The following is a 6,313-nucleotide window of genomic DNA, read 5'->3' as shown; positions in this document are numbered from 1 at the left end:
AGATGGCTGTTCCTCTCATTGCTTTTGAGTTTTGGCAGTGGGATTTTAGGCCATCACAGATCAAACCTGGTCTTTTCTTCACTCAGGGCACCATTGGATGGGTTGGCCATCCGTTAGTGCTTTCTGAATTTTGCGGGGCCAGACATTTATAAGGCTAACCTGATCTAATAACATGGAATATTCCTTAGCTTATAAATGAGACAGCCGGTCTTTTAAATAAAAGGTAAGGGGAAGGCAAGGAATTAGTTTGAATTAAACCTAGCAATTAAAACTTAATAATTTTGTATAGCTTTTTATTATAGTTATATAAACTTAACTAGACACTTGGGTGAATTTGAAAGATTGCTTTTTGATTTTCAAAGTTTTTTCCTTTTCAGAATGAAGATAGCACTTTTCACCTACAGCTTTAAAAATAGAAACTGACCATTCTACAGCAGAACTAAAAATGGATGAATCATCTTGCATAGATAAAGCATGGAATATGATAAAATACCTTAAAATTTGCCCTTGATGATTAGCAAGGGCAAGGATTGTAAATTAAAGTATCTGAATAAGTCTTGAACTTTTTTGCTTGTATTTTAAGTGGTACAACTGTGTATAGCTTATTAATATTTTATAATTACTTGAGTTCATTGCAACTACATGTCTAACCAGGAGAATAGAACTAAATTGCTATAAGTTTTTCCCCGCCATGTCTGAATATGGTGCTCCAAGATAACTTTTAAGTGTTTACTTTATGATATACATAAATTTCTGTGTACATGTCTATTTAACATAAAAGTTTAGGAATTGCTTCTATGTGAGAAATTTACAGTGGAGGATTTGCCTAATGTTCTTAACATAAAATTTTCAGAAGGCTATTCATTTGACCTGTTTTTGTTCTATAGAACCAGAACAAATTTGGATGTTCTCAAGAGTATTTTGTGTTGAACTTGAAAATTAAGCTATATTTATTAATACATTTAGTATTAAACATGTTTTTTTTAAGTGACTGAATTGCCTGTGTCCGTAATTTTGGGACTTGGAAAACTTTAAAAGAAGACTATTTCAAGTTAGTAAAAAGAGTGAAAATACAAGGAAAATGAAACATTGTGACTTGTGAACTAAAATCTTATTAATGCTCCCCACCAAAAATCAACTTTTTTGTACTTTATTGTCACTGGTAGTTATTCTAATCGATAAGGCTTAAAACTTTGCAAACGTTTTCTAAAAAAAAAAAAATCCTTACCTTTTGCCTTAGATTCCATATTATGTTTTCATTCTAAGATAAAGAGGAATAAGGGCTAGATTGGGATTAAGAGGGTCATACAACTTGGAAGGCTAAATTTGAAATCCAGATCCTATGGACTCCAGACCTGGAACTCCATCTACTGAGCCACCTAACTGCCCCAATCCTGAAATCATTTTTGCCTTTCATGCCCTTTGTCCAATAAATCCTGCTGTTACTACTTTACAATCCTTACTCATTAAAATTCAATATTACAAGTTTTTATTACTTATCTTAGTTGTATTACTTATCCCTTTCAATGTCCTCTTGATGGCTATTGCTTATTATAAAGAAAAATAAACCCTTTGTGTTTTCAACTTCTACCAATATGCTGTTGCCATATATGATAATTTGTACTGTACATAGATGAAATCTTAACCTGCTGAAATTGATATGACAACAGGTAGAACCTCCTTTTGCTATAACTAAAATGGTCTAGTCTTTTCATTTATATGGAAGATGGGAGGAGAGACTAGAATGAGACAGTTTAATTAGAAGCTAGTGCAGTAGTCCAGGGCCTGAACCAGGATAGTGCCCAGTGAGAAGGGGATGGGTGCAAACTTGGTTGTGGTATAATTGACAAAGTTAGCATATGATTGGATGGGAAGTGTAAGGATGGTGAGAGAAAAAGTTGTTTTTGGATTTGTTAATAGTGACCTGAACAGAAACTTAAGTCTGAAGGATATTTTTGGCAAGATGAGTTCTGTTTTGAACATGTTGAATTTGTCATGGTCTGGGTCATCTAAGTAGATCCTTAACAGGTGATTGAAAATGTAGAAATGATGAGCAGAAAATACGGATTTAGAAATCATTCAAAGTTATTAATAAATTAAAACATAAAATTATAAAGGTTGGTAATGTAGAGAAAAGCATTGGGATGAATAAGCATATGGGATCTAGGGTACAAACAAAGGATATGACCTTTGGCACTAAGTACTACTTTTTCTTTAAAGAACAAAAGAAAAAGTAAACAGGATAAGTGAAGTTAGAAAGTTTTAAGTTAACCTCTGAGAAGAGAGTGGAAGTTATTGCTGAGGGAGATGTACAGTGTCTTATGGCGCTCAAGGAGAGGTTTAGAATAGCTGCTGAGGGATGGATGTATAAGTTGGGGAAAAATCAGTACACTGAAGTGGTAGAGTTGATATCTAAAAGTTCCACTTACAAAAGTTATTAAAGGGATGATAAGGAAACTAAATCATGCCATACAATGTTTAGAGAGTCTCATTTAATCTCTAGTCCGGCATCACCAGCATCTACTTGCATGACACATTGGCATATCACTGTCTCCCCAAAACGACTACCCAACCTTTACAACAAAAAAATACTTGTCAAAATTTTTTGGTTGTCGAGGTCACCCTTTCATTCTTGTCACTTCCAATTTTGCAAATTCATAATCATCCTTTAATTCTTTACTGTCATCCTCTCAACCTACATAGCCACCATCCTAATTCAGGGCCTCATCACTGCTTTCCTGGAATATTTACAGTGTTTTCTAATTGGCCTCCCTGCCTCTTGCCTCTTTTCTCTCCATATTGTTACCAAAATATCTTCCTTAAAGCACAAGTTTAACTATCTAAGGAAAGGAAGAAGTTTAAATAGTTCCCTTTTCACATTTGAATTAAAAAATACCGCTGTGTCATTTAAAGTCCTCAACAATGTGATTTCAGTTTACAATTTCGGGGACTATTTCATAGTACAAAAAAAGCCAGCATTCTAATCTAATCTTCCAGCTAAACTGGTCTGCTTCTTGTTCCTCTTGATTTGACAAAACCTCTACCTACACACTAGCACCTGTGGCTGGAATGCATGCTCTTTTCACTTCTATTTCATATCCTTAGGATTTTTTTTTGTTATTTTTCTTTTACCAATTACATGTAATAAATTTCCACATAACTTTTCTGAAGCTATATAATCCAAATTGTGTCCCTCCCTTTTCCCCTCCTTGCTCCAGGAGCTGGCAAGCAATTCAATCTGGGTTATACATGTATTATCATGCAAAACTTACATATTCATTTTAAGTGAAAAATCTTATAAAACCAAAAACGCCAAACATATACCCAAATAGACAAGTGAAAAATTGAATACTTTCATCGACATACCTACTCCAGCAGTTCTTTAAAATCCTTAGTTTCAATGAATGATCAAGTGCCTTTTCTAAAAGAATACCTTTTCTGTTCATTTTAGACCCAAGTGCTTGATTTCTCCCTCATTAAATTGTATTTACTTGTCTTTGTAAATGCTATGCCTCATATAGCATGTTAACTTCTTGTATCCTCAAGGACTTAGTACAACACCTTGCACATAGTGGATAATTAATGAAATCATAATTGAATTGAAATTAGGGAACAAAAGTTGATAAGAGTCCCAAGAATAAACTATAAATATAACATTTTTTACATATCAAGATCTTTATTATAAATACCATAATAAGCTTTATTACATAATATTCAAGGCATCTTGAATTTCTAACTAGAGATCAGACTCTATTTAGTTCTGGGTATATGAAATATTTCCTAAATCTGTTTTGTCATCTAAATAACCTTTATTCACTTGCAAAAATGTATTTTTATAGTCTTAACTATAACCACCCACCTGGTTAAGTGAAATCAACTCAAGTATTTTGGAAATCTTTACATCATTTTAATCTTCAAACCTATTATGTAATTTATTTAACCAACTTATTATATAGTTGACCATGGAAAGCTCCTTCTTTTGAATTTCGCACAAACTACCAAAACTACCAATCATCCATTAACTTATAAGGTGACAATTATCATGAAAGCACAAATAGGACTCATCAGTAATGTAATGTTCCATCTCCATTTTGTGTTTTTAAAGGCTTTTTCACTTCTTAATGGTAGTGCCTTCATCATTAGCTCTAATTTATTCTTTATGTATCTTGTTTTGGGTAGTTATATGGTGAAGGGGATAGAGTGTTGGGCCTGGAGGCAGGAAGACTTATCTTCCTGGGTTCAAATCTGACCTTAGACAATTAAATTAGCTAAGGCTAGTAACCCAGGCTAATCCATTAACCCAATTTTCTTCAGTTTCTTCATCTGTAAAATGAGCTGGAGAAGAAAATGGCTGACTACAGTATTTCTGCCAAGAAAACTCCAAATGGCATCAGAAAGGGTTGGGCATGAATGAATGAATGAATAAATCTTGTTTGTATAGTTTGCATGTTTTCCATTAGTATAAGTTTTTTGAGAGCAGAGGCCATTTTTTGCTTGTTTTTGTAGTTTTTAGCTCAGTGCCTGGTATGCAGTAGTGCTTAATAAATATTTGTTGTTAACTTAGAACAAAAAGACAAGTGTGGCATATAATTAGAATTTTACTGGTTTAGTTTCTGGAATTATACCAGGATTGGATTTTAGTTTGGGCTGAGCCATTGATTGGCTATGTGATGCAAAGTCACCTAAATGTTCTTCTTCAACTATAAAATTCAAGGGTTATACTAGATAATCTCTAAGATCCCTTTTCAGATATTAAATTGTAGGTATTTAGAGTAGGAATTTTCTTACACATGGGCATAGAATCTAACTAGAGTATGTGTGTATGGATAATGTTTTGAATTGTGTATGTGGCTTTCAAAAAGCAGTAGTTAAGCCTTGTGCTAATGGAGGGCCATGCTTATTAAGGGAAAAGAGGGTATAGATCTTGGGGCATAAATGTTTTACAGAAAACTTATAATCAGGCTTGTGGCACAAGAAGAGTGAGTTGAGAGAAAAATTATCATTCTTATTTACCTAAGTATTAAAACCTTGTGAACGAGGTTATTTCTGATTATTATCTTGTGGCTTCACAACAGAAACGGAAATATGGGAATAGTAGTATGGAAAGGTAATTGTATTTGTTGTAAATTATATTTCCATTTTCCTTTTCTTAAACCCTTACTTTCTGTCTTAGAATCCACACAAAGTATCAGTTCCAAAGCATTAAAGGAGTAAGGGATAAGTAATTGGGATTAAGTGACATGTAGCATTGCAAGTAGAAAGTTTCTGAAGCCATATTTGAACTCTCATCTCCAGGTCTGGTTCTCTAACCACTGAACGCCTAGCTGTCCCCAAATTGCAATTTTTCTTTTGTCTAATTTCATCTTGTTATTTCACAAACTATCATTGCATAAATTTATTAATAGATTTTCTTCTCATGTCAATCAATGACAAAGTTCTGTTTTATATAATATATATACATATATATAGAAATATTTATGTAGTCTTAAAAAATAGTAGGGATGACCTGCTCTGTAAACAAGTTCCTACTTAGCAATGAACCATATAAATAATGTATAGTGCCTTTAAGTCACTAACATTGGTTGAGGACACAAATAAGCACAGGATAATTTGTTAAAGAATTTAATAGTGGAAATAAGCTGTATAAAACAAAAATGCAAGGCAATATTTAAATCCCAAAAGAGTGCTTCGGGAGGCCCATGTATCACTTATTAATGTCCATCCTGGGATGCAAAATGAAACAGCCCCTTTTCAGTTTAGGGTAATGCCACCCAAATAGGTAAGATCTGAGCTGTCTTGAAAGGCAGGTCTGGACAAAAAATCTGGACAAAAGTTTAAAGAGGATTACAGAAAAGGAATAAAAGTAGAAATCGGAGCAATTCATTTTGAAGACGGCCATTTCGGCTGTAGCAGGATATCGGACTGTAGGAAGTACATCAGGTTCAACGGGCATATGATCTTATCCACATACTTGTTTCTTTGCGTAGGTAAGCGGACAGCGCGCAAGCAAGTTGGCGCACGCGCAGTACAAAACCCTGGGTGGCGGCTCCAGGGTGCTTACCGCATGCGCAGCGAGGCAGGTGGGCGAGAGTAGGCGGGACGAGGGAGAAGACGTACTCTTCGCGGCTGAGGGAGGGCCTTTTCCCGCTTTTTCTCTAACGGCAGGCTCAAGTAAAGTCTTAATTTTAACTCTTTTTTTCCCGGTGGTTTTAAGTCGTCATGAAGTACTGGAGGCAGCGTTCAAAACCCTTCCACTCAGTCAAGCTCCTTAACCCCCTCCCCCGCTCCTCAACCCCCTCCCCCGCCCCCCACC

The 6,313-nt window shown here is 34.9% G+C and overlaps 1 non-coding gene across 1 annotated transcript; it reads left to right on the top strand.

Moving 5' to 3' along the window:
- On the top strand, nucleotides 1-148 carry LOC123238517. Its single transcript, XR_006505678.1, has one exon. It is a non-coding gene; the product is annotated as a small nucleolar RNA SNORA79 (small nucleolar RNA).
- The last annotated feature ends 6,165 nt before the right edge of the window (nucleotides 149-6,313 follow it).

This window comes from Gracilinanus agilis, chromosome 2, assembly GCF_016433145.1.
Source record: "Gracilinanus agilis isolate LMUSP501 chromosome 2, AgileGrace, whole genome shotgun sequence".
Taxonomy (NCBI): domain Eukaryota; kingdom Metazoa; phylum Chordata; class Mammalia; order Didelphimorphia; family Didelphidae; genus Gracilinanus; species Gracilinanus agilis.
This window is presented reverse-complemented; position numbering and strand designations above follow the sequence as displayed.